This window comes from Phyllostomus discolor, chromosome 2, assembly GCF_004126475.2.
Source record: "Phyllostomus discolor isolate MPI-MPIP mPhyDis1 chromosome 2, mPhyDis1.pri.v3, whole genome shotgun sequence".
Taxonomy (NCBI): domain Eukaryota; kingdom Metazoa; phylum Chordata; class Mammalia; order Chiroptera; family Phyllostomidae; genus Phyllostomus; species Phyllostomus discolor.
Genome location: NC_040904.2, coordinates 124,414,785 through 124,424,254, shown reverse-complemented (window position 1 = coordinate 124,424,254; position 9,470 = coordinate 124,414,785). Strand labels below are relative to the sequence as shown.

The window sequence follows — 9,470 nt, the reverse complement described above, 5'->3', positions numbered from 1 at the left end:
AGGAAGAGATAAACATTCAACCAGAACAAAATGAAGAAACAAGACTTTTTAAAAAGTGAAGGGAAGCTAAGGAAACTCCGGGACAACCCTAAATGCTCCAACATCTGAATTATAGGGGTGCCAGAAGGAGAAGAGGAAGAGCAACAAATTGAAAACTTATTTGAGAACATAATGAAGGAGATCTTCTCCAGTCTGGCCAAGGAAATAGACTTCCAGTAAGTTCAGGAAGCTCAGAGTCCCAAAGAAGTTGGACCCAAGGAGGAACACATCAGGGCACATCATAATTCCATTACCCAAGATTAAAGATAAGGAGAGAATCTTAAAAGTAGCAAGAGAAAAGGAGAGAGTTACTTACCTACAAAGAAGTTCCCGTTAAGATTATCAGCTGCCCTGGTGGAGTAGATCAGTTGATTAGAGCATTGTCCTGATAAGCCAGTATTGCAGGTTTGATCCTTGGTCAGGGCACCTACAGGAATCAACCAATGAATGAATAAAAGGGTGCAGGAACCAATCGATGTTTCTCGCTCTAAAATAAATAAATAAAAATAAAACAGAAAAAGTCACTAAAAAAAAAAAGATTATCAGCTGATTTCTCAAAAGAAACCCTGCAGGCAAAAAGGAGCTGGAAAGAAATATTCAAAGTCATGAAAGACAAGGACCTACATCCAAGATTACTCTGTCCAGCAAAGCTATAATTTAGAATTCAAGGGCAGATAAAGTGCTTCCCAGGTAAGGTCAAGTGAAGGGAGCTCATCATTATCAACCCTTTATTATATGAAATGTTAAAGGGACTTACTTAAGAAAAAGAAGATAAAAAATATGAACCATAAAATAAACTCACAACTATCAACAACTGAACCTAAAAACAAAAACAAACTAGGCCTGGCTGATGTAGCTCAGTGGATTGAGTGCAGGTCTGCCAACCAAAGTGTTGCCTGTTCGAATCCCAGTCAGAGCACACACCTGGGTTGTAGACCAGGTCCCCAGTAGGGAATGGGGGTGCATGTGAGGCAACCACACATTGATGTTTCTCTCCCTGTCTTTCTCCTTCCCTTCTCCTCTCTCTACAAATAAATAAATAAAATATTTTTTAAAACAAAAACAAAGCAAACAACTACAGAACAGAATTACAGAAATGGGGATCACATGGAGGATTATCAGTGGGGAGAGAGAGGGAGGAGAATGGGGGAAAAGGTACAGGGAATAAGAAACACAAATGGTAGGTACAAAATAGACAGGGAGATGTTAAGAATAATATAGGAAATAGAGAAGCCAAAGAACTTATATGTATGACCCATGAACTAAGGTGCGGGGCGGTGCAGGTGGAGGGGAATAAAGGGGGAGGAAAAAAATGGGACAACTGTAATAGCATAATCAATAAAATATATTTAAAAATTAAAAAATAAAGAACAAATTAAGCAACCTGATGAACAGAGACAGAATCATGGATATGGGGAGCATTTTGATGGTTGCCAGATGGGAGGGGGTGGGGGGAATGGGTGAAGAAGTGAGGGGATTAAGAAGTACAAATAGGCAGTTACAGAATAGCCATGGGGATGTAAAGTACAGTATAGGAAATGGAGTAGCCCAAGTACCTATAAACATGACCCATGGACATGAACAGTGGTATGGGGATTGCCTGAGGGAGTGAGGGATGCTGGGTAAAGGGAAGAAAAGGAGGAAAAATTGGGATGATTATAATAATATAATCAATAAAATATAATTTAAAAAGAATAAGTGAGGTCAGCAAGGAGGTTAAGATTAAAGACAGAAATCTGGAATTATTAGCATATAGAAGATAATTGAAATCATCGATCCGAACTAGGATGTTGATAAGGTCAGAAATAGGAAGCATACAGAATAAGAAGAGGGCTGGGGGAGGGAGTGTGGAAACCTAATGGTCAGAGGAGACACCTGGTAATAGAAGAATGGTCTGAGTCTTGGCTGGTGTGGCTCAGTTTGTTGGAGCATTGTCCAGTAAACTGAAAGTTCACAGGTTTGGTTCCCAGTCAGGGTACATGGCTGGGTTGCTGGTTCAGTCCCTGGTCAGGGAGCCTAAGAGAGGTAGCCATGGGTGTTTCTGTCTTGCATTGATGTTTCTCTTCCTCTCTTCCCGTCTCTCTAAAATCAACGAGAGGAAAAGAAAAGAAAAAAGAAAATCAATGAATGTGTCCTTAAGTGAGGAATAAAAATAAAGAATGGTCTGAATAACAAGTGTTTGGAAACCTAGAGGAATGAGAAATTCAAGAAGTTAGAGGTTGGCAGTATTGTCAAATGCTGCAGAAAAATAAGGTAAATTAGAATTGAGATTTGGCAATTTAGTAGCAGGTGAAGTTAGAGCAATTTCAGTAAAGTGAAGATGGAGGTCAGCCCATATTAGGTTGAGAGATGAGACAAGGACAAAGATGGAAAGTAGCTTTAGAGTTGATAAAAGGAGTTTTGATGGGTTTAGGTTGGAGACACTATAATCATATTTATAGACTAAAAGAAAAAAGGCAGAGGAAGGTATTGACAATAGAGGGATGAAAGGGAGGGGATGTTCATGAAAAAGATGCTGGAGGAGAATGAGAGCAGTGCTGAGGGAGGCAATACGACTAGATAAGGGGTGATTGCCTCATTTTTTATAGAGGAAATAAAATCAAGGCCATCCACTGAAAGAGAGACGGGCATTGATGTGATGGGAGGTTGATAAGAAGAGTGAACATTTGGAAAGATGGGAGGGAGCCGATAAGGGACAAGTGATAAAATTGTGAAGGAGAGGTCTTGATGAGGGAGGGGTTCATCAAGTTAGATTGACTACCAATGGAAAACTATCTAGGATTGTAGCGAGTCATAATCTGCTCATGTACCTTCCGAACTTCCCAAGTGCCTAAGGGCACAGAGCAAAAATGGATCTACAAAGGCAGACTATCAGGGAAAAGGGTAGGCGAAGAGATGGATCTGGAGGGAGGATCTGGCTGCTAAGTGAATGGAGACACTGGAAAGAAAATGTTTCAAAAGTGTGTTGTTTTTAAGTCTCTATATTAAAATATTGCATTATGGTCTAAGCTGTGAAGTATTCCACTCCTGGATTGACCAGTGGCTTAGTTTCAGTTTAGCCACACAAAAAACAAGTGTGAGCACAACCTGGACTTCTGGAGCAGTACCTTTTCACCTCCTGTCTCAGGTGACATCACAGCCTACCTGTGTTAGTGTATAGGACATCCCTCATTTTAGAAGTTATGTACTCCTTTTTGTTTAACTACCAGGTAATAATATTCACATCTTAAATAGGATGTGTGTGTGTGTGTATTAACATTGTTTCTGAGAAACCCACTGCCCTTCCCATTAGCAGCCTTCTGGGAGCTTGACCTTCAGGTGGCAGCAATTACTGCTTTTGTTTGCAGGTCGTGACACCCATTCCTCTTTGGTTCTTGGGCTACATGGCTTTAAAAAAACTGAGCCAGTCTCTCTCTCTCTCTCTCTCTCTCTCCCTCTCCTTCTCCCTCTCTCTTTCTTTTTTTATTAAATATGTTGCATTGACACATGAACTAACTAACCATTGGCCAAGAATATGAAATTGAGAGATAGACCCAATTAATATTGAAATGTAGGTTATTGTAACAGAATCACTTCGAGTTGGGTGCTAAATTTTTTTTTAGTTTGGACAAATATTTGTTATAAAATAATATGCTAATAAGTCAACTCACCTCTATCTATCTATCTATCTATCTATCTATCTACAGTAGTTCCCCTTTATCTGTAGTTTCACTTTCCATAGTTTGAGTTACCCATGGTCAACCATGGGTCCAAAAATATTACATAGAAAACTCCAAGAGTAAACAATTTATAAGTTTTTAATTGCATGCCATTCTGAGTAACATGATGAAGTCTCCCACTGTTCTGCTCCATCCTGCCTAGGACAGTAGCCACCCCTTTGTCCAGCATATCCAGGCTGCACAAACTTAGCAGCCACCTCAGCTATCAGGTTAACTGTCATGATATCACAGTGCTTGTGTTCAGGTAACCCTATTTTACTTAACAATGGCCCCAAAGCCATTCACATAACTTTTATTACAGTATCTTGTTATAATTGCTCTATTTTACTATTAGTCATATTGTTAATCTGTTACTGTGCCCAGTTTAAAAATTTATCTCTATCCTAGGTATCTATGGAAAAAATGCAGTATACATAGGGTTCAGTACTGTCCATGATTTCAGTCATCCACTGGGGCTCCTGGATAAGGGGAATACAGTATCTTTCTATCTTAGATCATGTGGTTGTAAGAAATCATACAGAGCAATCCTGTGTGCATGCAGCCCAGTTCTCCTAGTCAGCCACTCCATTTCGACTGGGTTAGTCTACAGTTTTTGTACCCCAATGACTCCATACTGAACCCTGATGTTTCTCATGGGCCTTGTGTTGGTTTTGGACATTCTTTTCCCGTTTTGTTTCATAACTGTCATATCCACTGATCACTTACTTTTTAACCACATCAGGGCTAATTTAAATTACTATGAGTTTGATACTGCTATGTTGACTGTTCCAGAGCCTCTTAATTGGCAACCTTGCCTTGACATTTGGAAAGGGATAATTAAATATTGCATAAAGGGATCTAGAACCTGAATAAACCTAGTGTAGCACTGTTGTGAGAACTTTTGTAAGATTTCATTTGGCTCCAAGTTAAAAAATGAGTCAAGATTGAACTGGTAGGTCTGGAGTTCTTTTACTTAAACTGGAATGGTTCCCCACACCAGCTGTACACCTCCTATACCTGATAGGCTTATGAAGAAAATAGCTATGTTTTCTATGTGCAAATGGCTCTGCTCTTTTTCTTGTTTCATGCCAAAGCAATGAACTCCTTTCCCCCCAAAACAACCTTATAAGAAATTCTTCTTTCTCTATGTGTTCTCTGCTTAAATCCTCTATAATATCCTTGGGATTCTGTATTTTATGTCAACTCAGTCTGACAAGACCCCTCTTGAGTTCATCCCTTCCTGTGTCCTGGTGCATCACAGCTGTTCTCCCAGCCTTACCTCCTGAGCACTGGCATTTGAGGCTGCTGCCATGTCCACATCTGCACTGATATTGCTTCTGCTCTGCTGCTTCTCAGCTCTCTGTGCTCATCTGACTCCTATGTCTGCTGGGCTTGCCTGCTCCTTATCTCTGACTCTGCTTTCGCTCGTCCCATCGGTGTTGCTGTTCCCAGGATTCTGACTTGGATTCTCTCCACTAATCACCCAGGTCTTCTCCCAAACATGATCTCATGCTTTCCCATAACTCCAGCTGCTAATGGTGGGAATGTTGGGGATTTCTTTTCCTTAGAGGTCTCTAAAATCGGGAGTAATCTTCCTTGAGAATACTATGGAATTTAGGGCAAACTTGCCTAAAAGCAAAATATTCAACTTAGAAAGCCAAGATAACACTGGAATTAGACATTGTATAGTAAAGGGTAGCTGACCTAGATGAGAAACATAATTCAGAGACTGATTTGAAGTCTCTGAGTTCACTTTCTAAATACTCTGAAGGAGAGTTGAGAGTGTGAACTGTTTTCTAAAAAGACCTAGAATGCAAGGATTTCCATGCACATCTCTCACTGACCTACAATGACAGTCTTCTGTGGAGGGTAAGACACCTGGTCGAAAAGCAGTCTTTGTCAAGGCAGAAGACTTAGAAGTGCCAGGGCAAATGAATGTTTAAGAAAAACTCAGCACTTCGCTTTTTCCAAAAAATTGTTCCTGGTGCCCAACCCTTGCAGTGACCACCTTCCATCACCACCACCCACTGTGTATGTGGCTAATACCGGAGGGAGCAGGAAAACAAAACAAAAACTTCCTCACAGGACTAGTTTCACTGACTGTCCTTGTTCTTAGCCAGATGAGAATGTTGTTTCAATTACGTTTTGCAAACTGCCTTTAAATCAAACACTCCCAGCCCTGACCAGGTAGATAAGTCGGTGAAAGCATCATCCTGATGAGCCAAGTTTGTGGGTTTGATCCCTGGTCAGAGCACATACAAGAATCAATCAATGAACACATAAATAAGTGCAACAATAAATCTATCTCCCCTTTCCTCTGTCTCTCAAATCAGTTTAAAAACATTTAAATCAGACACTCCCACTGGGCACTTTGTGTTGACTTAGGAAGGAGATGAGAGCCTCCCGCACTGCTGAGAGTCCAGACCCTAACCCTGTCTCCGTCCTGACAGTTGCAGCATTAATGAGGTTTGCAGTCTGCAGAGGGCGTTAGGAGTGGAAGAGCAATGTTGCTCTTTCATTTTCCCTCTCCAGGGCCAAGTTAAATTCCGGACAACCACATACAGTGGGGATTTTTGTTTTCTTTCTTCCATCCCCAGTCCTGGTGGCGGCAGAGCTCAAAGAGTAGTCTGTTCTGGGGAAAAGTCGGCGTCTGCCTCTCGCCCAAACCAGCCCTGATCAAATCCCAAGCAGCCGGTCCTTAGATAACAAGGCTGAGAAACCTGAAACCAACAGCTCTGACTCTCATCAGTGCCCTGCATCACCGTCTGGAAACCGAGACATGTTGCTGAGATGCCACAGTGATTGAGTGTTAAGTGGCATGGCTGGAGTTCTCTCACCAGAGTTTATAGCCTAGACCTATGAACTTAGACAAAGAAGGTTTTCAGAAAGCCCGTCTTGGGCTTGAGCACTTGAGCTGTTTTGTGGCACTCTGCACATGTACTGGCCTTTAGGATCATTGTTCTCCCCTAGCAAAGCCATGAGGTAGGTTAATTCTGCCCTGACCAGGTTACTGCAGCCATCCCAGCAGGTGAGTGCATTTGATTGTGTTTAGCAAGGGAAGGAACATCTATATTCCATTTCTGCTTTATTAGAGGAAGGCATCCTTAGGTGAATGGGTTCTTAGAAGAGGCAGAACCTCATGTGACTAGGGAATAAGAACATATTCCATTATTATGGATTATAGAATGTAGAACAGATCTGGTCACTGACAAGCCCTATTAGAGAGTGGAAAAGTTGTGACATCGGAGGCCTAGAGACCTATGGCTCATTGTAGAAATGCTGGGGACACCCCCAGTGTTGCAGAAGGTGGTGCCAGAGAGCTAAGGCATGCAAGAAGGCTGCCCCTGAATCCATCCACCTGTGCAGCCTCACAAAAGGAAGTATGTATACACCTGTGTGTGTTTGTAGTTGTGAGGACCAAGCCAGTGGGATGTATCCTTGGAAAAAGAGAAGGAAGTATCAAGGGTTCACTCAGAGGTATGGGCACTGAGGACCATGGGCCTGGAGCCATGGTGAGCCACATGGTGAGCTTCTAACATCAAACATGTGCCAGGACTTGGGAAGCTGCTCAGAGTTGTGAGTCCTTATGCCTTAGCTTCAGCTACAATTCCTCCACCATTATTTGAAGTAGCAGACTGCAGGATGCAGACAGGAGAGTCTCTTTCTCAAGGAGGGTGAGAATATTTTTCTAGTGGGGTTACTGGTCTGAGAAAGGTAGAGTTTCAGGGAAGGCTCATTTAGCCTTTGTTTCAGCACCAACTAATGAGCAACAAAGAGTGTTATTCACCCTTTGTCTTTGTAGTTTCCCAGCAACAAAGCAAACCTGAGTGCAGGGAAATAATTGGTACTACTCAGTGAAAAACCCACAAGTCAAAGTTAATTTTTGACTTGGATAATTGTCTGCTTATTTTCTGGGGAATCCTTTTTCCTTGGGGAGGAAGGCAGAAAGAGAGGTTGTAATAATTATAGGAAAGGACGCCCTGGTAGGGTGGGTCAGTGGGTTGGAGCTTTGTCCTGTACACCAAAAGGTGGGGAACTTGATTCCCGAGCAGGGCACAAATGTGTGGCAACAGATCAATTTTTCTCTCTGTTTCCCTCCCTCTCCCTTCCTCTCTCTAAAAGCAATAAACATATCCTTGGGAGATGATTTTTAAAAAGATTTTATTTATTTATTTTTAGAGAGGGAAGGGAGGGAGAAAGAGAGAGAGAGAAACATCAATGTGTGGTTGCTGAGGGTTGTGGCCTGCAACCCGGGCATGTGCCCTGACTGAGAATCGAACCTGCGATGCTTTGGTTTGCAGCCCACGCTCAATCCACTGAGCTACACCAGCCAGGGGGTGATGATTTAAAAAAAAATAAGTGAAATGATGTCTATCATCTTTTGACACTGACCTGAAATAAAGAGAATACTCATTGCTGATCACTTGATAAAAAAAAGAAAAAAAAATAGAGAAAAGGAAAGCAAGACCCAGCCATAGATGCCAAACTTCAGCTTCGAAGCATACAGTTCTGTCTGGGTTATCACACTTGAGGATTGCATTAGTAACTTATTTGTGTGGGAGAAGATGAAGTCCTAAGTTTTCGGTAGGTCAATTGCCCAGGATTATTTCTAGCTAACATGCTTTATTCTGACCCTTCAGCATAATGTCTCTGACCTTTATTCAAATTTTCTTTGGCTCCCCAAGATGTGTCTTGCACGTAATCTTCCATAGGGGTGGTTAATAGTCATCTGTTTCCCTTTCTAGTATGAAATTTAGGACCATAGATGGCTGTAACCATGCAGTAACTTCATTTCTTTAATATGACCTTTCTCCTTTCTTTTGTTTTGATCCAAGCTGGCTTCATCCAGCACCCTGACTCAACCATCTCTCTCTTCCTTGCACAAGCTCACCTGTTACTCTGGGTTTGGTGTCATTTCCTTATAAACAAACCTTTATTTTCTTGACTGCAAACTCCTGTTTGTGTTTGATTGGGTTTTGATGCACACAGACGAACAAACCCTTTAGTTTGTTAACAACGGAGCAGCTAAGGCTTGGTCAGAGCTCGTAAAATTCTTTCCATTATTGAGACAGAAGGGCCCAACTGTACTGGAATTAAGAAAAGCAGGCAATAAGAAGTATTCAGTGAGAGTTTCCACCCTTTCCTGGGATTGACCTCCATAGCAGGAACTCTACAGAAATATTTGTAAAAGATGGATTCATGGAAGGAAGGAATAGGAAAAAAGATCTCTCTAGCAAAGAGCAAAGCAGGCAGCATTGATGAGGGTGGGGAGGGGGAGAATTGTCATGTGGCTGGGTGAGTTATAGATGTGCTGAGAGTGAGCTCAGAGTTTCCAGGGTGAATATATTTCTCCAGGGGAACTTCCAGGGTAACAACATGTGCAAAGGAAAAAAAAGAGAGAGAAAAGGCCTGGATCTGAAGTAGCAAGCCTGAGTTTGAGTCCCATCTAAGATACAAGTCACCTAGATCACTTTGAGCCCTTTGTTAAAATCTCCAAGCCCTTTACCACAATAAAAATGAATGTAAAAGAAAAGAGAAAAATGATTGTTGCTGTAATGGTAAAAAAATCTCTAAGCCCATTTTCTTTAAAAAAATTTTTTTAAAAAGATTTAATTTATTTATTTTTAGAGAGAGGGGAAGGGAGGGAGAAAGGGAGAGAGAGAAACATCAATTTCTGGTTGCCTATCACGTGCCCCCAACTTGGGGCCTGGCCCACAACCCAGGCATGTGTCC

General features: G+C 41.7%; 1 non-coding gene across 1 annotated transcript; it reads left to right on the top strand.

Moving 5' to 3' along the window:
* Positions 1–8,094: 8,094 nt before the first annotated feature.
* Positions 8,095–8,163, top strand: LOC114514294. The gene has a single exon (XR_003686014.1). It is a non-coding gene; the product is annotated as a small nucleolar RNA SNORD2 (small nucleolar RNA).
* Positions 8,164–9,470: the final 1,307 nt, after the last annotated feature.